Genomic DNA, 26,395 nt, shown 5'->3' with positions numbered 1-26,395 from the left:
ATTTTACAAGTACAACTGAGCAAATACCCGTGTATCGACTGGTGGTACATGTCATTATTTCAATCGTATCCGATATAGTAAGAGAGACGAGATTTTCACACAAGAGCTGAAACAAGTTGATCGAATAATCACAATCAATTCGCAACTAATTTAGTAATTGTGATCTGGACTTTACACAGACTCCATAACATGTGCAGAGAGAAGAGGTTTTATGACTCAGCAGGAATTACACTCAAATGAAACAGGGAACGAGTAAATTTAGAGTTTTTTGTTGAAAAGAAATGTGTGTTTAGTTGTTTATTTGTGCTAATATTGTAAAAAAAAAGAACAAATATTTGCTGACCTATCACGATCTAAAGAACATATATCTTGTGAGATCTCATGGTACAAGATCATGTCCCAGCAAATTTTAATTAAATCAATATCCAATAGTTTCAAATAGTCAGTCATCGCGAGGTCTACAGTCCTGGTCTTTTATTTTTTTGGAGCAGAGATCAGACTTTGGAAGAACTAAATCTGATTTTGTCTGTATTAAATGTCTCTTAATAAACGGCTGTCTCGTCGATGATATTGACAAAAATGTAGATACTTTTTGTAATATCCAGACAGTATTATGCCAATCCAACGGTAATGTGTTAAAACATGTCTTTAAACATTAGTTGAGGTTTAAATATCAGAAAAAGGTGAAGTGTCTGCCAAATTAATCATAAAAGTGCAGAAATATCACCTTATTTGAAAGATTCCAACTCAACAGTATTTTAAATCAGGTTTTTTAATTGCATTTTTTGCTATGAATGACGTTCTCGATAGTCAAACTTTGCACATCTTCAAAACTAAATTCACAATATTATCTAAATGTTGATGCATTGTCCACCTCTAATGTGTTTTAATAGCAAAATTCAAAAGAAAAACTAATGATTATTATTATTGTTAGTCTTTATATCGTATAAATATGTGTAAATGCCAAACATTGACCCGCATCGCCAACAGGTCGTGTTGTATTATTCCTCCAACACGCAGGGCGATGACGGCAGCGGCATCGGTCCGGCGATCGTGTAGTTTTCCAGCATCCAGGCCTTCGTGCCGTGGCCGCGTTACGTAATTCGCGGGGCAGATTATCGCCCCCTCCACTGGCCCTCCGTCAGCCCCGATGCACCTGATCTCCCAAACCACATCTTTGTTTTTGTCCATTTGAACGCGACGGGAACGGGACAGAAAAACAGGAGGGATTTTGTGCTCGTCAAAGCTGAGGCTGATCTTTTGTGGCACTTTAAACGAAAAGTTACACTCCACTGGAAAACAAGTACGGCAAACAACCTTCCGAATGGTGAAACGCAGGGTTGTCAAAGGTATCGAAAATCAGACACTAATCAATACCGAAACTTGTATCGAAACTCATTTAAGATAAGATAACCTTAATTTGTCCCACAATGGGGAAATGTCAGTGTTGCAACACAGATTAGGCACAAAAGTATAATAATAAAAACAGATAACTTATAAAAACCCTCTTTTAGAAAAAACTTTTAAGAATAATAATAACACTCTTATTTACAGCTGTTATATGGACAGAAAATATTGTACCAGGATGATTGACTTTAAGATTATGGGAGTATTGCACATGATTATGACAGTATTGCACATGATTATGAAGGTATTGCACATGATTATGGCAGTATTGCAAATGATTATAACAGAATTGCACATGATTATGATGGTATTGCACATGATTATGACAGTATTGCACATTATTATGATGGTATTGCACATGATTATGACAGTATTGCACATTATTATGGCAGTATTGCACATGATTATGGCAGTATTGCACATGATTAAGGCAGTATTGCACATGATTATAACAGAATTGCACATGATTATGACGGTATTGCACATGATTATGGCAGTAATGCACATGATTATGACGGTATTGCACATGATTATGGCAGTATTGCACATGATTATAACAGAATTGCACATGATTATGACGGTATTGCACATGATTATGGCAGTAATGCACATGATTATGACGGTATTGCACATGATTATGGTAGTATTGCACATGATTATGGCAGTATTGCACATGATTAAGGCAGTATTGCACATGATTATGACGGTATTGCACATGATTATGACAGTATTGCACATAATTACGAAGCTGAATGACACATGTTTGAACAACTATCGATAATAAAGGAAATCACATAAACAGGACAAAATATGAACTTATATTTAAGAAAGTTATATATAAGAAAGGAGTATTATTCAGTGTTAAAAATGACTGCCCATTGTTTAAAATAGAGTTTTTTCAATATTTTTCCCTTTCAATTGCGCCAGTAAAGTTTTATTTCATGCGACGGTAGAGTTATGTAGAACAAGCGATTTATATTATTATTTTTATTATTATTTCTTTTTACTTATTCATATTTCCGTTGAAAAAATGTGAAGATCTGCAGAAACCCTATTTTTGATCAAATACAGCCTGAAGGGAAACTTATGACCAAATGTTTCAGTCAAGAAAGTTTAAATTAAATCTCAAGTACGTGTTACTGAATGAATAGTGCAAGGAATACTGTATCGCAATCGATTTGCAATTTGAAATGGCAAAATTATCAAATCACAAAGGCTGCAATTATTTAAGTAATGCCCCCTGCAATAAACAAATTATCTGTTTATGCAGAAAATGTGCAAACCCTAATGTGTTAGTCAAGAAAAAGTACAGATACAGGAGCAAAAATGTACTCAAGTAAAAGTAAAAGTATCACACAGAAAAAACAAATTAAGTGAAAAATTCATGTTTTATTTATGTTTAATGTTATTTTTACTGTCAGAGTAAAAACGTATTTTGCAGAGATTATTAAAGGGTGAATTATGGTGATGTTCTATTCGAATTGTCAATAAATTTCTCAACATTTCTACACTTTTTCGAAAATGTTTAAATATTTTTGCCAAAACAAAAACTTACGCCCGAAAGTCACTATAAAATAACCTCTAAATCCTTTCAGAAAGTACTTTTTCAGACTTGCTCACACACATCCGCTCTCAAACGCAGTGACATGAAAAGTAAAAAGTATCCACTGTAAAAGATACATCATGCTCAGATACGACAATATTTACTTTTATTTTTGTACTTTGTTACTTCCCACCACTGAACATCCACGATCATGTTCACAAACGCATTCTTGTACTTGTTTAGCAGTTCAAATGTCAGTGTTTCAAACAGGCACTTTGAACAGAATCCAACTTTGAAAACATAAATATCTAACTGTCACATTGTTTTTTCTCTTTTCTTTCCAAAACCACGCCAGCCGTAAAGTATTTCAAAAGCCCTAATACGTGGCAGTTTGGGCCCGTTCCCGAATAGCCCCACATCAGCGCTGCCCTTTCCATCTCCGTGCAGTGGAGCTCGTACCACGCGGCGCGGTTTAAAAGCTCTCCAAACAAGCCCCCCCACTGGGCGCAAATCAATGCGACTTGCCCGGGAAGAATAAACGGCAACAATGAACCCCCGAGGCGGAAAATCCAACAAGGGACCGGCTAAAAGTCAAACGTCCGTCAGGGCCAGGGCAGCGGACGGAGGCGTTTTTGCTTGTTTTTTACCAGGAAAAGTAGGTTTGCATTGACGCATTTGAAGAAAGTGTGGACTGTTTCACGAAGCGACACTGAGTAGAAATGTAAACACACAACTACAGCTACAGTAGTACAACGTTTGAAGTGAAAGTGGGCCACAGGCGACACTAATTATGGAGGATTCAGCTGCAGTCGAAATAACGGCTATAAAATGTAGATATTGTTTTTCAAGCGTCTGGAACGATTTGATACAATATGAATGAAAGAAAGACTTTTATTGGATGATATGGGGAGAGAAAAACAATATAACATATATATATATATATATATATATATATATATATATATATATATATATATATATATATATAACATACAAAGCCCGTCCAAAAAATAAGGTCACTACAGAAAAAAAAAGTGACAAATTTTCAGCAAGATTCTGCGATGTCAATAGATTTATTTTCATACAGTGTTGCTTTTATGTTTCATTGATTGATCTCGTATTGATCAATCTCACTGGGGTTCAGATCTGCAGTAGATTAGCTTCTGCTTCTCCTCAGACGTTTTCTCTGCTCGATGCCAGTGATCAGACACTTCTCAAACACACTGACACCTCGTCCATGACCGCGGGATTCGTCTTTCCACATGGTAGTTTCAGAAACGAGAAGCCGCTCACCGCATCAGTCGGGTTTGAATACAGCGTTGCAGCTGAAAGATGAAGAACCTGCAGCAGTTCTACAGCAGGAGGAGAGGAACCTGCTGGATTTGCTCAGTTGAATCCAAGTGGCGACTTTTTTTTTTTTGGACAGTGCAAAACAACAGTTAAGTGAAACACCAGACTTGATGGCATTTTTTCTTTCTCCTTGTAAAAAAAGAGGAGTGGGAGAAAGTAACAAACGCATTAGCTCCGCCCCTTTTCTTCAATACTTGAATTATATTCTGTTGTGAAATGTGGGAGGGACAACAGTTTAACATCTAGTATATTGCCTTCTATTAAAACTGTTAAAATACATTAAAACAGACTGGTAAAAAGTACAAACTGTTTTTTGTTTCGTTTTGTGCGATACTTGACACGTTTCTGTGATGCACTGAATATTGTTATCGAGCTAATGCTAATGCTAATACAGAGACATTCATTTTTGTCGACGTCGGCCACCTCTAATTGGCAGTGCTCTTAACCAAACATTAAAAGCGTAGAACCCTAACCTAAAATTCAGCAATAACAAAACCTTCATCACACAATAAAGCTGCATTTCATTTTCAATCCATAAGATGCCCTTCATTTGTGACATTTATCATGATTATTTTCCCCTCCAGATGCAACTTTTCCCTCGCATGAACCCTTAAGAACAAGCAACGGAAAAAGCACGTATTTTTCCATTGCTTGTTCTTAAATGCTAATTGTTTGTCCGACCTCCAAACACAATTCAAAATTTCATTAGCTTTGAATGGTTAATCAGCGAAATGTCAAAGTTGTTCTTACACAATCTGCCCATTCATTCATTCCACGGCAAAATGTCAAACGCCCACTTGATCAAACCTTATTCAGTTACAGCGCGGTGACTGAACGGATTAAGAGGGATTTCGTTGTCGTATTTTGGACTCTGGACTCCTGTCTGTCTGTCTGCAGTCAGGGCCCAATGTTGACTCTTTGGTGCGCCGCGTGGTCGAGTGCTAGAGGGTACGAGGGGCCACAATCTGGAGTTTCCCGATTACAAAAGTCAGATGAAGGAATTGATTCGTATCGTATTTTGAGCTTCTGTGTCAAAGTAATTTTCCTCGTGGCTCAGTAAAGTTTGCCTGGGTTGAAAAGCAGATGAGTCATTGGTCGTGAGATCTTTCGAACGACCTGACCCCTGATTTGCAGCTGGCTTAACGCTGACCCGCGCGTGTGTGCTCGGCGCTTGTTGCTGGTGGAGTCTGTGGACGATATGGGCCTGCTCCCCGAAGACCCCGGATCTGAGCGCGGCGACCGCCGGCTCCTATAAAAAGCCGCAGTAGGACACAGTAAACTAGATCGCAGTGGTCTCTGGGGAAGCTCGGGGTTTTGGAGAGGCTTGGCTCGAGCGCGATCACAAACGCCGCGTTAGAAGTGCGTCCACGTCCCCGGTGTGACCCCAACGTCCAGCACAGCATGGGAAAATCAAGATATCATTTCAATTGGAACCCCGTTAAAGACACGGTATTAGCTTTTTGGTACATTTTCAAAGTTGTGCAGCTCATTGGGTCTGATCCAGAAGTTTACAAAAGCAAAGCGCTACTGACCAGGCGGTCGTCCACAAACAGTTTCAAAACCGCTTCTCATGTCCTTGGGCAAGACGCTTTTTGACTTGGCCTCAGTCCCACAAACCAGTTCGACGCTCGACAGTGCCAATGTGCAAACAATAAAGTCGGTTGTAATATCGTACGTTTATTGTGAAAGTTAAATAAAGTCTAGTTGGAATCGAGCTGTATCACTGGGTACACTTACACGGGTCGACAACATTATTTAAGTAGAATAAGCAGTGAACACAAAATCAGATTTTTTAACAGCAAATGTGATCATCAAAAACACCTGATGACACGCGTCGGTGAATCAGTGGCTTTTCAGTGTTAAAATAGCGTTTGAAATTTTCGCTTTCATTTTTGTTATTGCCACATCATTCATATTTTAATTCTTCTATTTTTTTTCACAATTTTCCCTGTCAAAATCTGCATAAACATGAACAATCCAAAAGTAATCCGATTACTCCCATCAGACGCAACCGTTTACGTGACATTTCAATAATCTGATAACTCCAGCAATCAGATCACGATTATATAAACATAGCCACTGCAGTGAAACAGACAATTAACCACCGTGCGATAAACTTATAGGCGTTTCCTTTGTAGTGTGAGCATTTACCCCTGAACTGGAAACACCACAGTCCACGTCAAGGTCATTTTATCTGAGCTGTCAAATCGACTATTGTGGGCATTTTTGGACGTTTAGCTGCTTTATTTGTGACTCTGCATCGCTTTGAATAAAAAAATACAAAAGCAGTAGTTAAATAAAGTATACATCGCGTGTACTAAACTATAATATACATGAACTTTCACCCAGTTGCAGCAGCACAAGAAGAACTACTGACGGTGGTGAGTTTTGACAGTGCCGTCTTTGATTGGTCCAAAGAGCGATGCAAATGATACAGTCTGCATTGCCGAAGTAAACAGAAAACTACTGTGCAAGATGAAAGTGAAAGTACGGTAGGTTAACCAGCTAGTTATCCAATCGGAGTAAGTCAGAGAAAGTCAAAATCGTCCTCCTGCTTCCTGTTTCCCTTCTCTGTACATTTTTAACCTCAGTCTCGATCTTATTCGTCCATCTTCATCTCGTATAAAGAGAACATAAAGCAGCATGTTCTGTACAAACAACAGCATTTCCTGTTTCTAACGATTTCCTGTACAGTTCACATCTTGTTATAACAGAGTTCCCTTGTCGTAAAATTGCGTCTTAAGTTGTGTTTTAATTGAATCGTGCATTTGAGGCTCGAGTGCTCAGAAATGTCGCTTCACCCACCCCCCGTCCCCGCCCACATCCCTGCGTGCACTTAGTTGCAATTATATTTTAAAAATGAAGACTCAAGAGTGGAACGTGTAGGGTTCTAAAATGTCAGGTGGCCACTATTGTTTTAAATTAAAAAAGTGTGAAAAAATAATTAGAATCCGCAGATTTTTCAACAATGAAATGTCAGGCAGGAAGTCAATGGGCCTGTTTAATTTTAGTCATTTTCGACCAGTTTACAATGAACCAAATGGAAAATGATGACCAATGCTACATCAAAAAGCGTAATGTCATCTTTCTGAAACCATTTCTTTATATATAAGAAAATAAGGAAGAAGGAGAAATAAGTGGGTCACCAACATTGCACTTGTAAAAATAAATCAATTCAGTTTCCTGTTACGTGCGACAGTTTGAGGACATTCTGAGGCGTCGCCAAGAGAATAAAAAAGCTTGTTAAGACCGCTTCAAAACTACACTGTATGATTGTATTAGTTTAGCAATTCATCTTTCAGTCTTCTCACTAGTATTAAAGCTCCTGGATGTGTTTAAACATACATCACACATCAAATCACTGAATTTAAACTACCGTATTTTTCCGGACTATAAGTCGCACCTTTTTTCATAATTTTGGCCATATACTTATATACTTATACTCCAGAGCGACTTATATGTGATTTAATTTATTATTTTCACACTTGCAACTACATTTCACACTCCAGTGCGACTTATATATGTTTTTTTCTTCTCTATTATACATTTTTTGGCTGGTGCGACTTATACTCCCGTGCGACTTATAGTACAAAAAATACGGTACACTTGACTGTAAATTGCAATTAGCGGTCGTTTAATAAACATTTCCAGTATTATTCAGCTCTAATTTCTTGACGTTTTTTTCACAATATCGCTGCGAAATCGAAACGGGTAAATAACGCTGACTACGAGTACGACGACATGCCTCCGCGCGCCGTGATTCGCCGCATGTTTGTTTGTTTTGCCACGCTAATCTGTCGGCAGATTAAAGCGAATGACGGGCGAAAGCAGGTCACGGCGGGCGGTGGTCCCTGCAGCGGGCACGGACGCCGCAGAGGCCCGATGTGTCACGTGCACCCGCGGTTACGTTTGTGTTGTTTTTGACGCGCGCACAGGTTTCAGGGTACAAAATGGAAGTGGGTACATTAAAAATATTGATTTTTAGTTGGGATATGATGGATTACAAGGGCTCGAACCAGTGTTTCTCAAAGGGCATCTGTGCTGCTCTGGCTTAGTAATCCTTTAGAGCTCCTTTGGTCATGATTTAGCCTTTACATGGATTTTATGTCTCATTTAGACCTGGTTTAATGCTGTTACAGGCCTGGGTTAGATCTTGGAAAGCCAGACATGTATGACAGAGAGGCCTAAAATCTAAATGATTTTGGTTTCATCTTTAGTCCCAGCTGCAATCACATTTTTGTTCAGTTTTCTCTAATAGAATATTCCTAAACATGAAACAAGAACAAGGTAAACAGTATTTAAACCAGCCAGAATAAGTCAAATACAAGTCAACAGAAACTACTCAAAATGAATAACTAGTTCCAGTCAACATATGTATTAAGATAAGATAAGATAAGCATTTATTTGTCCCACAATGGGGAAATTCCACTGTTGCAACACAAATTAGGTGCAGAAGTAAATAATAAAAAACAGATATTGTAGAAAAGCACTTGCAAAACTCTTTAAAAAAACCTCTAATACTCTTTAATAAAAAAAGAGACAAATAATAATAATAATAATCTACTTCTTTGTTATTTTAAAGGTCAAAGCTGATATTACTAATACTATCACTTGAGTACGTTTTGGGTACTTCAGGAAAGTATTCGCACAGGGTCAAGGACTTTTAAAAGGCAAAATCTCTGACCTCGAGTTGAAAACGGCTGCACAGCACACGCTCATTTGCATTAACAGCAACACTTTGGAGGTCGCAGGTGAACTCGATCAACCGGACGGGGGGGGGGGGGGGGGGGGGGCATTTCCAATAATATACAATGTAATTACTGCCACGGAGCTGCAGGCACTGACTTTATAATGTGACAACAGGCTTTCTCGTTCTCTGCCTCAAAGCGACGCAAAATGCTAATTGACATTTTGTGTGTTAGCGTGGCCGTTTCACAAGGGAAAATATGGGCCGGATCTTTGTTGTTGTCGTTGTCGTTTTAATGGAATATTCTGTATACTACGGTGGGCGATATTGACGATAAATGCGATAAATGCATACCGTATTTTCCGGTCTATAAATTGCACCTTTATTCATAGTTTTGGCCGGGGTGCGACTTATACTTATATTTATACTTATATTTATACTTCTATACTCCTGAGCAATTTATATGTAATATTATTTGCTATTTTCATATTTACAACCACATTTCATACTCCAGTGCAATTTATATATGTTTTTTTCTTCTCTATTATGCATTTTTTGGCTGGTGCGATTTATAATCCGGAAAATACGGTATGTGGATTATATTTTATAATCTTGATGTCAATATTCAGACACAAATAATCTGGATTGTGCTAAAATGTGCTTGTGAATATCTTGGTTTAGGTTTTACTATTAGATTAACCACAAAAGGACAGAAATATCACTTTATATCCTTGTTTGAGAGATTACCCTAGACACCTTTTGGGGCTTTTTTAATCATTTTAATCAAATACGACAGATTTCAACAGATGCAACATTATACATCTCCCACATGTAATGGCCACATATACAAATCTTTCGATGACGTAGCAACTGGTCTGATAAGAGTTGAAGGACTCCGGCGCGGTCTTATCTTATCTCATAGCTGTTAGCATTAGCCCGGTGTGTTGTTTTAGATGATAATTCGTGTTTAAAACTGGCATCTGAGCAAAGTCTATCTAACTTTAAATAGAAATGTCTGCCCTTGTGTGCTTCTAGTGACCACTACATTTTACTGGCGAGGAGAGCAGATAAATGACATCATTATCCGGAAAGAAATGAATAAAAAAATACTTTAACGTGGGCATTGGTTTCATCCTTTATTTGTGTGTGACGGAAAATTGGATTTGACGACACTGCAGGAAGTATCAGGCCAGTTTGTTCATTGTGTTCCTTCATTATATCACTTTCACTTCTATTATTTTGAAGAATCAGTGCTTTTACTTCATTTGTGGGTTTTATCAAATATATGGGGACATCTAATTTACTTGTATGGTGAAATGACAGGAGGAAGTACTGAGGAAAATGTACTTCTCGGCCCCATCTACTTGTACTCCTACATGAGCAAAATGTAGTAACAGTTTTTATGTAAACCGTTTGCCTATTCTTCCTACTGTGAGTCCATATGATGACAGCATTAAAAGTTGAATGAAAAATATGACGTGTGCGTTTTATACGGCTCAAGAAAGTGCAATTTTGCAAAATAATGATTAAAACAGTAAGCGTTGATTCTTTGTATTACGACTGTTCTGGCCTAAAACATCGCCCCCAGCTCGACTCCTGACCAACAACCGGGCTGAAGGTCTGTAAGTCCCTCGGGTACTACAGTGCGGTCACACACTGCTCCGGGCGGTCCCAGCAGAATGGAGGATGGGTCACGTACAGGGGACACATTACATTTTAGCTATATATATTTAGCCACAGTTTAAACTTGTCTCCAACTCGAGCACTAATGACGAGGGGCCGGTGCTTTGTGTTTCTACAGCTGCCCGGAGCCAACTGAGCACCGCTGGAGGTGGAAAAACACAATCACGCATTAGTGAACCCGTGAGCTGACACAAGGCATGCGAAGTATGTCCCTGCACAGCATCCATACTCAGAGGCCTTTGACAGTCAATGTGGGACTTTTATTTACATACAACAGTCTAATACTGTTCATCAATTCAAACACATTTACTTCCCTGAGATAAAAAAGTACTATATTCTGTAGTTGTGAAAAGTACTTTGGACATGTTTTACAGACATATGTTTTAGATATCTTGGAAAGTCAGTAAAGGTGTCGATGGCGCAGTGGTTTATAGTGTTGCACATAATGTTAATGTTAAAACATACATTTATATAATATTTAAATTTTGTAGGTGGATGAAAAAAACTGGACAAACTGCATCTTGAAGGCTCTCACCTCCCTCCTGCCCTATATTACAAAATTACAAAACTAACTATGTGAAATTGAATTGTGAAATTGCAGGCGCTTGGGTTTAAAATGTGACAGGCAAAAAAGCAACTACACATGGAACATGGGCCACAGCTTCCTAACATCAAACATAACATATTATGGTTCTTAAACTGATCTTTAGACATGTGTTTATAGCCTTTCTACAATACAAGTATCAATGACAAAGTCAGTGGTTTTACTTCAAAACATCATGAATATTCTTCAGTGAAAGTTGGCAAAGTGTTACAGTAAATCACAGTCCAATCCATTCAATCACATGTATGTCTGCTGCATGTGTCCTGAGGCCAGTCCCGCTCCATGAGCTCCAGCATATCTCTGGATGACCTTCTGCTGTAATCATTACCCGGGCTCCCACACCACGCCCGACTGTCAGGAGAATGTGGTCTGGACCGTCTTCAAGAAACCAGTCCAAGTCAGCAAGGATTTGAAAAGTTAACCATCTTAACCTATAGCTGTTTTTCACAAAACAACATAAACAACATGTTTGTTTGCCCAGTGACTTAAGTTGCTTTCACACTACAAATTGAAGCTGTCTCGGTTCGATTGGGGATCACAGTTGTAACATGTAACATGTTTTTTCTCTGAGCTGTGTCGGTTAACATAAAAAAAAAATACTTTTATCGATCAAAACAAATTTGTAGAAATATGCATCTACACCTCGACTGTAGAGGCGCTGCATCAGCCAAAGAATCAACCACCATAGAATCAGCTATTGAATCAACCATAGAATCAACCATAGAATCAACCATATCAATAATTTGTCTCATTTGATACAAAAACAAACAACACCAAAAACTTGCAGTGGGACTTTAGTAGTGTTTGGATTAATTCTTAATAATTCATTCCTTTAAAGATCTAATCCACTACCTGGCCCACTACCTGGCCCACTACCTGGCCCACTACCTAGCTAACATGTGCACTACCTGGCCCACTACCTGGCTCATATGTGCACTACCTGGCCCTTTACGTGGCCCAGACAGTCTATTTTTGCGACAGTCGAGTATGAGCCGGATGGAATGCCCAGGGTAAAGAGAATGTGATAAAAATCATAGCTGTTTTATAAACACAGGCCATTTTTCCACATTAAAGCTAGTTTAAGCTTTTTTTTGTTTTTTTTGTTTCATTCTTATCAGTTTTAGACCTATTTTTTATCAGAGTTCGATGGTGCACTCACAATTACCCAAACGAACCGGACGATGGTGAACCCGCCCATAAGCAGCTGTGTGACTTACAGGCCCAGTACAATGCTGTAAATGTTTGTTTTAACTGAACATTTGCCTGATTTGGTTCATCTCACATCCAGATTGAGCTTTTCTCCAGAACCGTGCTCGTCGGATACAAAACCTCTTCTGAACACCTACAGAAGCCTCCACCCAGCGCAGAAGGTCAAAGGTCAAACTCCAAGACAAGCTGCTCTTGTTTGCTCTCGTTCTCTTGTGTGAGTTAGGCCCAAAATCAATTATAATTAGATTTTTGGGGACGTTTGGAGTGTCAAATAAAGACACTTAATTTTTATTAAAAAAACAGATGTCCAGATGACTACAACAGAATCTTTTGCTACAACCATTCAAGGAAAAATATACAATAATGACCAGTCCATCGTAAAAATTCTGGAACCTCATTCAATTCTCTCAGAGGCATAAAATCATCTTTCACACTCATCATACCATTTACTTTTTTATCAGAACATCGCACAGAACCTCTCCAAAGCTCACACGCCCAGCCAGAGCCAGTGGTTTTGTGCCATAATCTGTACCTGTGATCGGCACTTTAAATTTACCAAAACATTCAAACTAAGGAAAATTAAGCAGGGTTTTTGGTAAATATATAGTTTCATGTGCAAATAATGACCTGTCTTCAAATGCATTGTCAGTTTGTGTACGTTTTCCCTCCAAAATGTCAGACTGATAAAGTTAAAAGACTTGATTCACAAACGTTTTTACAGAGGTCGTATGGATATCTTCACGTTATTATTATTATTACTATTATATTAGGCTGTAAAAAGAATGATGCCTTAAAAGTGTCGCTTTTCGAGGTCAACCAAGAACATGACGCAACATTCTGAGCTAAATTGTTGATGGCAGCTGGTAACATTGCTAATATAAAGTCATTAACGCGTCAAAACGTTGGCCGGTCGTCGACGACAAGAACAAACAAACACAAACAGACAAATCGTGAGCGGTTTCCAAACTCACTTCACAACATGCAGTGTCAGCGCTCTGCAATTCGTTTTGGACGCTTAAAAAGAGACGGCTAAAAGCTCCTCGGACGTCACGGAAGGAGAACTCGATTTAAATATTGGTCAAATGGTGGGAAAGGTTAGTCATGATCAGGGCTTGATTTTAAAGGTGCACTGTGTAACTTTTCCACGTCAAATCAATGACATCAGCAGCGTTTTACCATCTAAAAAACATTGCAGAGATCAAAGGTTAAGTGTGTGAACTGGACATGGATTAACGTGTTCATTTGTCTCCAGTAGATTAGACTTTTGTAACGGCCTGCTCGCTGTAAAGGGTCATTTATCATACTTTTGACACTTTTTTTTTACTTTTTCTTTGCGTAAACAGCTCCGTGCGCTCGCGATACGTGCTTCAGTTGAAACTTCCTTTCCCACTTCCCACCGTTTCTAATCTCGAGGCTGTGTTTTGTTAAATAGCCACAGGGCTCTCGAAGTCAGTTGGACAGTTGACCAAACGAGGAAAACAAACATGGAGGCGCCCCACGGCAGGTTTTAGCTCACATTTGTTGGAAAAGAGTCCCGAAAACAAAGAGAGAAACGGATGCATTTGTTTTCCTGCGAAGCAATTTGAATTCCTTGGTGTGCAAATTCTGCTCTAAAAAAAAAAAAAAAAAATTGCAGAAGAAAATTACCTTGACCTTTTTGTCGATCTATCGCCAATAGATGTCTGATAGATCTGTGGAACATCACAAAAAAAACAATAATATCCCCACCCCTTTGACTTATTCCAAAATCAGATTTTAGATTTAATCATAACTTTGCAGAGGAGGGTCGAGTAGCCAAAAATAGTTCTCAAGTAAGAGTACACAGTTGTGGTCGAAGAAAGTAAGAGTAAAAAAAGTATTTGTGGAAACTACTGTAACTGCCTGATTTATAATTTGAGGGACGAAACACAAAATAAAGCTTAAAATGGTGTTTTCAAAGTACCGGCCGACACAAAAATGAGAAAAACTAAGAGCAACGCAAGAAACGCCAACGTTCAAATGATTTTATATTATCAGCAGCTTTTGTTACTTCAAACTAAAAATGTCTCAAGCAGGAGTATAAGTATGGCGTCTGAAAAAGAAGCATTTCCCAAAAAGTTCTGCAGAAGTAACTGAGCACTCACTGTCCACCTCTGTAACTCTGAAGCCTAAAGCGAAGTGTACATTTTATAACAAATGTGTGCTCTACAACATCACAACGATCCTTTAATTGTGTAAAAATCCCACTTTGCTTTTACGTGGCGCTTTTTGAACATGCTTTTGGGTGGAGCGTGCGGCGTGCTTTGGTCCGGCCGTGTTGACAGTCCCCTAGTCGCTCGGTGTTTGCCCACAAACAGAGCGCGCCTCAAAGGTCGCTGTTTAACGTTTAACACAGAGAGGACGGTGACACGCGGGAGAGAGGGCGGGGCCGGAGGCGGGCAGGGCGCAATCGGGTGTTCAGGGAGGGGGAGGGCACGGGGGGTCAGGGTCGGGGAGGGCGCAGGGGTCGGGGTCAGGGTCAGGGAGGGCTGCAGTGCGGTGACACATGGGAGAGAAGGCAGGGGCGGGGTCTTTCATCAGCAGGGCGTGTCAGTATTATTGCGTTGATCGATAATTGTTCACTTAACAATATAACATTTTATTTTGCCGTTTATGTGACAATATCATTATTTTTCGATTCAGAAAGTTTGATTCGATACAGCTGGACTTGAATTGAATTTCACAGTTGTCAAAGTTGTCAAACAATCGCGAATAATCATAACATTGTGACGTTTCTCTTCACGACAATTGCAACACTAAAATTTGATATTTTGACATACTTTTATCCATATGTCTATCTTTGTGATATTACAAAAAGTGAAGCTACACGCAAAGTACATAAACACAACGTTCCATGTACCATATTTTGAACGATAAGTCAAGATAGTAATTACTGTGACAGGCCTGAATGCGCCTGATAAAAACGCCATCCTAGATCTAGTTTGCAATATTAACAATAATTTAATACTGTTGTTACACTAACATTAAGTCCAAATAGAGACAAAATAAGTTAAACGCTGTCAAAATCAATTTCAACAAAGATGAAATAAAGATCACTGTTACACAATATAAAATGCATGTTTAGTCAAAGAAGGAGACCGTGAGCATCAAAACATTACATCTTTTCTGGCTAAAGAGAGACACTTTAATTTATATTTTTGACACCTTAAATCTTCAGGAAAAGTCGATATTTAGCTTGAGCCGACATTAAAGGGAAGACATTTATTTGAAGTCTTTAGTGCAAAGAAAGCAGAGCACAAAATGCACAGCTCCCTTATGTGTTAGTGGTAAAACATGGCATTGGATTGGTGGAAAACTAGAACTATCAATATTATTTTCCTTATGATAAAATTATGAAAATCTGCAACGTATAAAAATGGCATAAAAATATCAGCAAAATGGAAAAAATTCAAATGAACAGCTTTTTTAAGTGAAGACTCCATGAAGATGTTATTCTTTTCCCTGTGATATTCCACAAAATTGCATAAAAAAGTGAGCAATCTGTGTCTTTTGTTGTTGTTTTGGCAATAAAAACACTCGTAACAGAATACATGAAAAACGGTTAATGCCATGCTGCGGAAAATTCCGGGCAAACCAATAACATTTCCGTGCATCTTTAAAGTGCCCCCTACAGGTCGGACGACTCACTGAACAAAAATGCAGTTAAGATAATTATATTTTGAATTTGGCTAAAAATGATTAAAAAAAAAAAAACATCACAGAATTGCACATGTTTATTATTTCACTTCCTGTTTCTAATTGATGACATCACACAAGGAAATTACCAAGCAAACACTGAGCAAATTCATTTTTTTTTAATTTGACGAAAACAAATATATGAGAGCAACTTTAGAGAGTCAAAAAAGTTGTTTCGTTGTGTAAATTATGCATAAACTGGAATGTGTGTCCCTGGTGTGATGTCACTTCCTGTCTTTTTCTACAGATTTGTCAACTTTTTCTCCACAAATACCTGCTCGATTAGTGTAAAACTGTAATTTATATGTACGACAGATGTAAACACACCAAATAAAATCAAAATTAGAACATAGGCACTTTAAGGACTGTTAAACTGATGTCCAATGAACTCAAAGTACGGTGGATTCTTGAAACGTGTTACTCTCTGCGTTTGCAACGTTTAATCTATAATATTCTGACACGTGCCCACATGGATTCACTTCATTCGCCGCACCGTTGTCTCCGTCGCACGCGTCTATGAGTACAAATCCATATGAGCCGTTCGATAAACCCACATCTGATATCTGACGGTCCCACACTTCAATAAAGTATGGATTTCTGCTTTTCAAATGTACAGTATGCCCCATCACTCATGTATTTCAACCATAGAACTGTTTGTACTTCCTGAGACTTTCACACAATGAATCGTGCAAATATTTGAAGTTTGCGCAATATTTCGAATGCAATATCGATGGTGCGACAAACTAAATGTATCGCAAAGACACAGCGGTCGAGATAGTCACAAACGCACTGTTTTTAAAATCTAAATGTGCGTTTGTAAAAGAAAACGGGACCTTTTATTCATCATTTTCCTTCAGATCTAAATTGGCTTGTATTCATGTTGGTTTTGTCAATCTTTTTTCTTCTCTGATTTGTAAAGAATCATCAATAGGTCTGAAATGATTGTGTTGAAAAGTATATTAAAATATTGCAATGACGCTTTTTAAACTTTTTTTTAGATTAAAAAATTGAGAAAAAGCTAAGAATTTTCCTTGATTTTTAGTCTGAATTAGCCTAGAGTGATGTCTCAGCTTTAATTAAATTATTGTGTCAAAAAGCATATTCAAACGGCCGCATCGCACCATCTGGCCGCACAACTACAACTATAACTACAAATGCCCATAGTCGTGTGAAATAAAATAATTGAAGGGACTGATGTGAATCGATGTCCTTTACGCACCGCTGCAGAATGCTGTTTTGTACTGTACCTGTGAGTCAGCACTAAAAATATGCTCCTGTCGTTATTCATGTTCATAAAAGCGCAAAGTAAGAGCAAAAACATGAGGGTTTAGTCAGCCACTCTTCTGTTCTTTCTTTAAACCGACGCAGGACCAACCCACGACAAGGTTCTATCGCAATTTCGGTAAAACTACCTGCAATTACGTCACGTTTTAGGTTGTAAAAATCAAGATTCACTAATGGGGCTGCGAGATTAATTGTGGTCGAAGTGAAAAATCGCAGTACGACTGGCAAATTGCAAAGTACAAACACTTGCTCCACAGACACAAAAGTATCTGCTCTTACTCAAACTTTAAAACTGCGAATCCTGTCATTTAGATTTAACAAGGTTTAACCGCAATTTTTGTAAAACTACCTGCGATTACGTCACGTTTTAGGTTGAAAAAATCAAGATTTATTAGTGGGGCTGTCAGATTAATCGTGGTCGCAGTGAAAAATCGCTGACACAAAAGTATCTGCTCTTACTCAACTTTAAAACTGCTAATCCCGTCATTTAGATTAGCATATATATGTCATTCTTTCATTGGTTTGTCGGTTCATTTCAGGTTTTTGTAAATGTTCTAAAGCACAAACCGCAAACTGAATCAAAATAAAAATCACAATTAGATATTTTGCTCCAAAGCCCTCGTCCCTGCTACAAAAATCAAATGCATTTCAGAACGATTGCTGTTTGTTTGTTGAAACTGCGAGGTTACTAAGGCTCATACAAGTAACAATACCCCAGTGCAGACGCAGAGACTAATTTAGACCTCTGCCTTGGGTCATATATTACCTAAATAATTGCAGCCTTTGCCCGGGGACGTGAGAGTAGGTGGTGTTAGCGTCACAGCACCAAGGTCAGAATGCTAACGTGTTCACGTTTAGGCAACAGAACTGGCTTGTTTTGGGTCAAGGGAAGGTATTTGCTCCTTTGTTTATTATCACTGCAGAGTAGAATCTCGTCATTCTTCACTCGTCAGATTATACCCAAGCGGAAGTTGTAAATGTTCCTGAAGGTCAAACATTTTCCTCTTAATGCAGTCGGCAGCGCGTCGCGTCGAGGGGCCGTGATCTGCCGTCGACGCAATAGGAAGCGCAACGTTTTCACTCGTTTAATTCACCTTTCCCGGTGAATTCTGTATTAACTAATTAAAGTTGAGTCTTAATGTAGTTTGTTGACCCGGCGTTACCTCAGAAAAGTAAACGGATTGTTCTGTAGATGTGAAAAAACGGTGGGCGGCACTAGCGTTGCGGCATTTCGACCGCTTTGTTCCTCCCCTGTGTCTTCGTGTCCGGATATGGCACAAGATATACCGTACATTCCGCACTATAAGGCGCACTTAAAAGCTTTCAATTGTCTCAAAAAAACTACAGTGCGCTTAATATTCCAGTGCGTCTTATATATGGATTCATTCTGGTTGTGCTCACTGACCTCAAAGCGATTTTGTGTGGTTCACGTTTTGTTTTGCTTAATGCGCCTTATAGTCCGGCGCGCCTTATGTATGACAAATGATCGGAAATAGACCATTCATTGACAGTGCGAATTATAATCCGGTGCGCCTTATAGTGCGGAAAATACGGTATATTAAAGTCGGCCGTTGGCGCTTGTAGTTGTTGAACAGTGAGCGACAGAGCAGCTCTTCTAAGTTGAAATGAATGGGTTCCTTGATGACTAAAATGAGCCGTCTAACGTACTAAAGTAATAAACTGCATCAATATTTTATCTTTCGTTCTAAAAAGACGTAATAATAGAAACAAATCCACTCATTTCCCTCTTCAAAACTGCAGAATTTCAAGCATTTCATTGAAGCAAGCAGTGAATTTGAACCCTACAAGTTTTACATTAATTGCGAGTGAATACAGAGAAGTGGGGGGTAGGTGAAAACTGAAATTCACAATACAATACAGGATTACTCAACGTGCATGAATCAGTCGAAATACAATTACAAACCGCCGTACGCCGTTATAAAATGGTTAAAAATTAAGTAATTTTTACATAATAATGTCACCTTTGGGTATCCTGCGCTGGCATCACCTTGAGGACAGCAAGTTCTTGGCTAAATCTAATCATTATTTGCACAACTGGCTGCGCAAATAAAAGAAAATGTGAGGATTATTCAGCTGGAATCAGGCCTGACCGGTCCAAAAATGACAGGTCGCTAGCCAGACATCAAATAAATGACTGAGCGGTGGGAAATATACCAGTGTTTAAATATTGGGAATGTTGTTTTGAAGATGTGCAAAATTTAAATAACGAGTACATCAGTTATAGTGTTAAAAAAAAGCTGATTAAAAACTAAAATGAAAAAAAAAAGAAAATAATATATGTGGATTGGCATAATAAACCTTTCGTCTTCTAGTACAAGTGTAAAGAGACAGCTTTGTCCTGGACCTCTTCATGCTGTAACTGTGCAACACGTCACATGACTTACCCAGTCGTCACATACATGAGCAAAAGAAGAGGCTCCTGTTGACGCACAGTTCAAAGTATGATATTTGATTAACTTTATTTCAGACACAAAGGTGGTCCATAATCAAAAGAGGACAGATACGTTCAGATTGGTTCATACAATTCTGGATGATTGTAGTCTCAGTGTTTTGAGCTCATTTGAGGGTCGGTCAGGGTCATTATAATAGCAATTTCAGATACCTCCAGGCTCTGCATGAATTTGTCAAATGTGCCTTAAAGATGGGGATGTGAGCGTCCACAAACAGCTGAGTGGCACTATGCCACCTGGGCACCCTCTGGGCACCCTCAGCAGAGTCATTATCATCCTCTGTGAGGGTGCAGAAGGTCCCAGGTCCATCGTTCCACCAGACGAGCCGTGTTCAGAGGAGAAGGCTCTGAACAAAGAGCACTTCACTTCAGGGAACACTTTATCATGAACATGTTTGCCTGGGCACACAGAGGAGTCTTTCTTCTGTCACAGAGTGGTATTTGACCTCTGGTGAGAACAAGAGGCTGTTCACATGTCATGATTATTGTGAGAAAAATCATCACAATTTAACAATTATTCTTAATTACTGAGACCATGACTAATGATCTCATTCATTTTATTTTCTTTCATTCACATTGTCTAACACGCTGACTAACACGCTGACCAGATTTACAAAATAAAACCTTCTGGACTTTTTGGACTATTGAATTAATTTTGCTTCTAAAATTGGCACAATTATTTCTTTTCAGTTCTTATGATTACCATGTGGCCTGAATAATCATAAATGATGTTGACATCCTCACTCCTAAAGCAGGACAAACCCTGTGTTGCTTAGTAACCATTAGAACGAGTACAAAGCAGCAGAAGTAGAACGAGACCTGGTCCTAAACCTGCTGCTCTCTTTGGATCACATACACCACAGGATAAAACCCCACAATCTGAACCAGGACTAAGATCTGAAGTGTAACTGAGATTACCACATCTGATTCTACTGAAGACAAATGCAATGTGGTCCGGCCCATGGCCCATTATATCATGATGGGCTGGACCTTATAGCTTAGTGGATTTGGCCCGCGGGCCGCCAATAACTTTGCCATATTCCATTCAAGCTGACCTCTTCAATGTCAAAGGAGACAAACCATTGAGTCAGTGACAGTTGGTTGTTAAAATGTCGTGACAACAACAACAATAACCACAACAACAACAGAGGCCACAAACAGTGGTCAGCTCATTAGTGACCAGTGCTGGCTTTGGGAGGAGACAGGAATGAAATAATGCTTCTGATTTTAAGTAAATCCCTTGGGACGCCTGACAAGTTATCAGATGTGAAAACACAAACACACACGTCCTCTCGGCCCAAACAAACTTCCTCTGAGCTGTTGTTTGTTCAAGTCACGCGCAGAAAGTCATAGGAACCATCTGGGAATTTCAACGATTCGCAATTTGTGTTTTAATAGAATTCTGTTCAAAGTTCACAGTTTTAATCTGCACTGACATTTGAGAGAAGACTCCTAAACATTGTAAGAAAAACAGTCCAAAAAGTCTAGTGTTTTGCAGGTCTTACACACAATAAGAGGATATGTTGTTGTTTACAGGATATTATGTCACTTAATTATCACAGTTGTTCATTCAAATTGCGATTTTAATTTGATCGCAGCCATTAATGTGTTTGTATGGGACGATTTTAAATAATATACAAAATTCAAGAACTGGTTGAAAAAGCAATTTAATCAAAACTACACTCAAAACTATAGTGGCTTATTTTAGACGATAGAATACTTGTCCCAAAAGGTTTTCTGTTTTAGAGAATAGATTTAATTGAAATGACTTAAAGTACCCATGACAGGTTTTTAAGATTTTCTCATTTTGACTTTATTTGGTGTATTCATACCTGTTGTACATATAAATTATAGTTTTACACCAATTGTGCAGCTATTTGTGAAGAAAACATTGAAAAATCTGTATAAAATGACAGGAAGTGACATCCAAGCGACCCAAGTTTATGCAGAATTTACAGAAAGAAACAACTTTTTTTGACTCTCTAAACATGAATTCAACAAAATAAAATTGCTCTTATATATTTGTATTTGTCAATTTAAAAAAATGGTAACATTAGAGGAGTTTTTGCCGAGTGTTTGTTGGGTAATTTCCTAGTGTGATGTCATTAATCACAAACAGGAAGTTAAACAATAAACCTAAAAAACGAGCTATTCTGGGACACATTTTTGTCATTTTTAGCAACATTTAAAATATATAAATCTTAACTGCATTTTAGTTCAATGTGTCGTCTGACCTGTAGGGGGCACTTTAACTTTGCTTCTAAAATGGCAAAGATTAATATTATTTCATAGTTTCTACGATTATGTTGTGCCCTGAATCCTCACAAATATATATATATATCTACAACAGCAGAATATTAACTCCATTCATTCAACAGCCAAATTACGTTCAGGTTTACTGCTTTAGAGAATAGATTTAACTTAAATTACTTAACTTTGCATCTGAAATGGAACGATTATTATTATTTTACAGTTCTTATGATTATGTTGTGTCCTGAATAGGGATGTCAAGATTATTCAGTTAATCGATAATCGTGATTATTCAGGTTACAATACAATCGAAAGAACCAAAAAATTTTAATCGTGAAAATTTCAATATTTTTGGTTTATTTTTTTATTTATTTTTTAAATCTTTTTTCTTGTCACATTTGAATTTATTTATTTTTTCAGAGAGTTCAGTTGAAAATTCGGTTGCAAACTCAAATCGTGATGTTTTTTCTTAATAATCGCAACACTAACATTCGATATCGTGACGTCCCTGGTGCTGAATCCTCACAATTATTGATTGGCCGAATATTCTTGACATATCTACAAAAGAACAATATTAACTCCATTCAAAACAAGTTATTTATCGCCATAAGCCGTATTTTCTCATATAGTTATGGACCTTATCCATTCAAACTCTTTCAAACACAGGCAGCCACAGGGAAATGTTGTGCAAATATGAATATGAGATAGCGCTTTATACAAATTAAATTCACAAACGTCACTGGTTTTGGTCCAATGAAGCGGAGCAATTTGAACAGCACAAGCAAATATCGCCGTGACAACATAACCTCCCACATGAAGTAAAACACACGCGCAGGGAAATACATAAGAACAGCTGACATTTGGCCAATCCATGTCCCGCCGTTTCTTGGAAGTGAAATGGAATCGTAGCGACGGGTGTTTACGAGGGCATTTCAGCAGGAAGCGCCGCTATAATCATTTGTGTTTATGCAAACTACCGACAGGTTTTTGTTTCTGTTATGTCAGGACGATTTCACTCTTGTGCCGGCTCGGTCCTGGTTTGTGCCCAGTTGAGTCGCGACGAACAGCACATTACAACATTACAACAAGGAGCTAATTATGGGTTAAAATAAAACCAAATCAAGAATTAAACTGGGCTCAAACCGAGACCAAACAAGAGATGTCGAGATTATTAGCTTACTTCTTCTTGTTCAGCGTTTTATGGTTATAATTGATAATCGTGATAATTTAAGTCACAATATAATCGTAAAGACTAAAAAATGAGAATCGTGAAGAGAAGAGAAAATATTTTTCACAAAATTCAAATTGCAGAAAAGTGACATTTTTTCAAACTAAACAAATTGTTTTTTAGTTAAATTAATGTGAAGACATGTGTCGATTTTAGCAGAAAAATTAAGACCTTTCTCCTCAAAAAGTAAACCTAAACGTAAAATGCATTCATATCTTGCCATTTATGTCAAATTGAACACTTTCACTCTAATTTAGCTTTTTTAAATCAGCTATTTTTTGTACATTTTTCACTATGAACGATAAACTCGATAGTCAGATTTAGCCTCTGTACACTATAATCGCAAGAACCCAAAAAATCTTGACAATTTTAGAAGCAAAATTAAGTCTTTTTAGTTGAATTTATAGCCAAATAGACGTAAATGTAAAAGAAAACGTCATTTATCTGGCTGCTTTTGTCACATTTAACTTTATTTTGTCTTTCAGAAAGTTAAATTTTGCAAAGCCGCTCACAAACTTGAGGAACAGAAACTGTATAGACAATATGAATTAAGAAAATTATAGATTTCACAGGTGTTTGGTCTCAATAATCGTGAATAATCGTTAAATTGTGACGTTTTTTACTCACAATAATTGCAACACTAAACTTTGATCCCTAATTCAAAACAACATTCACAATATATGATCTAAATTTCAATACATTGCTAAACTAATACTGGTAATACGTACAAATTTGCTGATTAAATATAAAATCAACCAAAACATCTGGTGTAATCTCCCAAACAAGTGTATGATAAAGTGATATTTCTGCACGTTTGTGGCTCGTTTCATGGTTTGTTCACATTTCGTGCCGTACTTGAACTTTGACCGGGCACATTTTAGCACATTCCTGAAGCGCTATTGAAATATCGTTGGAAAATCGACATCGAAATGATGCATTTTCGTCAACATCGCCCAGGCGTTCTTCTTTAGCGCGACAGAGAAGACAATCACGGCACAAATATAGGTTCAGATATGGGATAGAATACGACGGGGACATTTTAATAACGCCGTCACCTTCTGAGATTACGGCGTAACCTCCAGGGAAATGAGTTGAAAATGCAAATTAAAGCCTTTAAAAAAAAAAAAAAAAACAGGACAGACGCAAAGAGAATTAACCCATACGGAACAAAGGTTAGGTCTTCATCTTTTCATCTTATCATCTATTAATGTCATTTTCCACCGCGTAAGACCGATACCGTTCTCTCTCACCTCTGCTGTTCCCAAAAGGAGCGCCGCGGTCCTCAAGGCACCTCCGGCGGCCGACGCCCGCTCTGTCCTACTTTCTAAAATAAGATCTGCCGGAATTAGGGTCAAAAGCATCGACGATGATTGAAATGTCGACACGAGTTTGCCGAGTCAGGCGCCCGGGCGGGAGTGACTGTACAAAGATGTTACGGCGGAGAAATGTCAAGGGCTCGTAGAGAACGCTTCTCAGAACTCTAAAGTATCTCTGGGGTCAGGGACGTCGCTATGTCGAATTCTAGTGTTGCGATTGTTGTGGGAAAAAACTTCACGATCCGGGGTGCGACTTATACTCCAGAGTGACTTATATGTGATATTATTTGTTATTTTCACACTTTACAACCACAAGAGGGAACTCTAGGCTCTAAGCGACGCAGAAGAAGAATCTGCACTTCCTCTACCTCCGGAGTTTGTGGAGTTGTTTAGAAGTGACACAGAGGAAGAAGAATTCAATGGATTTAGTGATTTGGGGTAAAACTGATGCTTTGGTAAACTTGTTAGCATGTTCTTTATGCTATAGTTATCTGAATAACTGTTAATATGTTACGTTAACATACCAGACACTTACCACAGTTCTGTCTGTGCCTCATGTAGCTGAAAGTGTTAGCGTTAGCATACGTACACCTATTCACCATGTTCTCTAATCTGTTATTATTTTAAATTGCATTTCAATATTTAAAGTCTGTTCTTGGTCTTGGATTTTATCCCAAAAATGCGACTTATACTTCAGTGCGACTTATATGTTTTTTTCTTCTCTATTATGCATTTTTTGGCTGGTGCGACTTAAACTCCAATTTATAATCCAGAAAATACAGTATATATTCTACTTAAACGCTAATATCCATGGAGCGAGATAAGTTTAATGCTATATTGTGGAACATTCATGCAAAAACAAAAATATATCCGTATAGATAAGAATGTGATGTTTCAGCTTCCTGTTATCTAAAAGACTTTTCCCCCATTCAAAAGATACTATACTGTGTTATATTTTAAATTTTAAATCGCAACGGCCCTAATTTCTCATTATTCTGAAACACATTCAAAGATTTTCTATCAACATGTGCAGTTTTTTTTTTTTTTACGCAGGAGAGTGGTAATACAGCTGAAGTAGTATTGCAATACAGTGATAATGAACACTATGAACTTCGGTGAGTCAATGTTGAACTATTTTTGACCTTGGAAAAGTGACAAAAGTGCAAAAGTATCTCCAAAAGCAGCGGTGCAAATCGTTTTAGTCAAGTACATCAGAGGCAGAAGATAACAATAACAATATAACCAATACTTCTGAGCTCCTTGTGCAAAGGTGAAGTGTTTTTCCGCAGATATTTGGTTCCAATTTCGGCTCGTGCTTGTATCAGTTGTGGCTACACTGCAAAACAACTCTCTTTTATAAGCCAGTATTTCACCAGTATTTATCAGTATTTGCCAGTATTTACCAGTATTTCACCAATATTTTCCAGTATTTATCAGTGTTTCATCAGTATTTAAAGTATTTACCAGTATTTCAGCAGTATTTACCAGTATTTATCAGTATCTCACCAGTATTTACCAGTATTTGCCAGTATTTACCAGTATTTCACCAGTATTTCACCAGTATTTCACCAGTTTTTACCAGTATTTATCAGTATTTCACCAGTATTTACCAGTATTTACCAGTATTTCACCAGTATTTACCAGTATTTC

The 26,395-nt window shown here is 38.1% G+C and overlaps 1 protein-coding gene across 2 annotated transcripts in view; it reads right to left on the bottom strand.

Annotated features, from left to right (window-relative positions):
• The window catches only part of ppp1r1b (protein phosphatase 1, regulatory (inhibitor) subunit 1B), a 47,443-nt gene that overhangs the window by 20,459 nt on the left and 589 nt on the right, over positions 1-26,395 (bottom strand). The window lies entirely within an intron of this gene.

This window comes from Eucyclogobius newberryi, unplaced genomic scaffold (genome assembly GCF_026437365.1).
Source record: "Eucyclogobius newberryi isolate DKJ021-1_F unplaced genomic scaffold, fEucNew1.0.hap1 SCAF_13, whole genome shotgun sequence".
NCBI lineage: Eukaryota > Metazoa > Chordata > Actinopteri > Gobiiformes > Gobiidae > Eucyclogobius > Eucyclogobius newberryi.
Note: the sequence above shows the minus strand (reverse complement) of the source record. Positions and strands in the feature narration are given on the sequence as shown.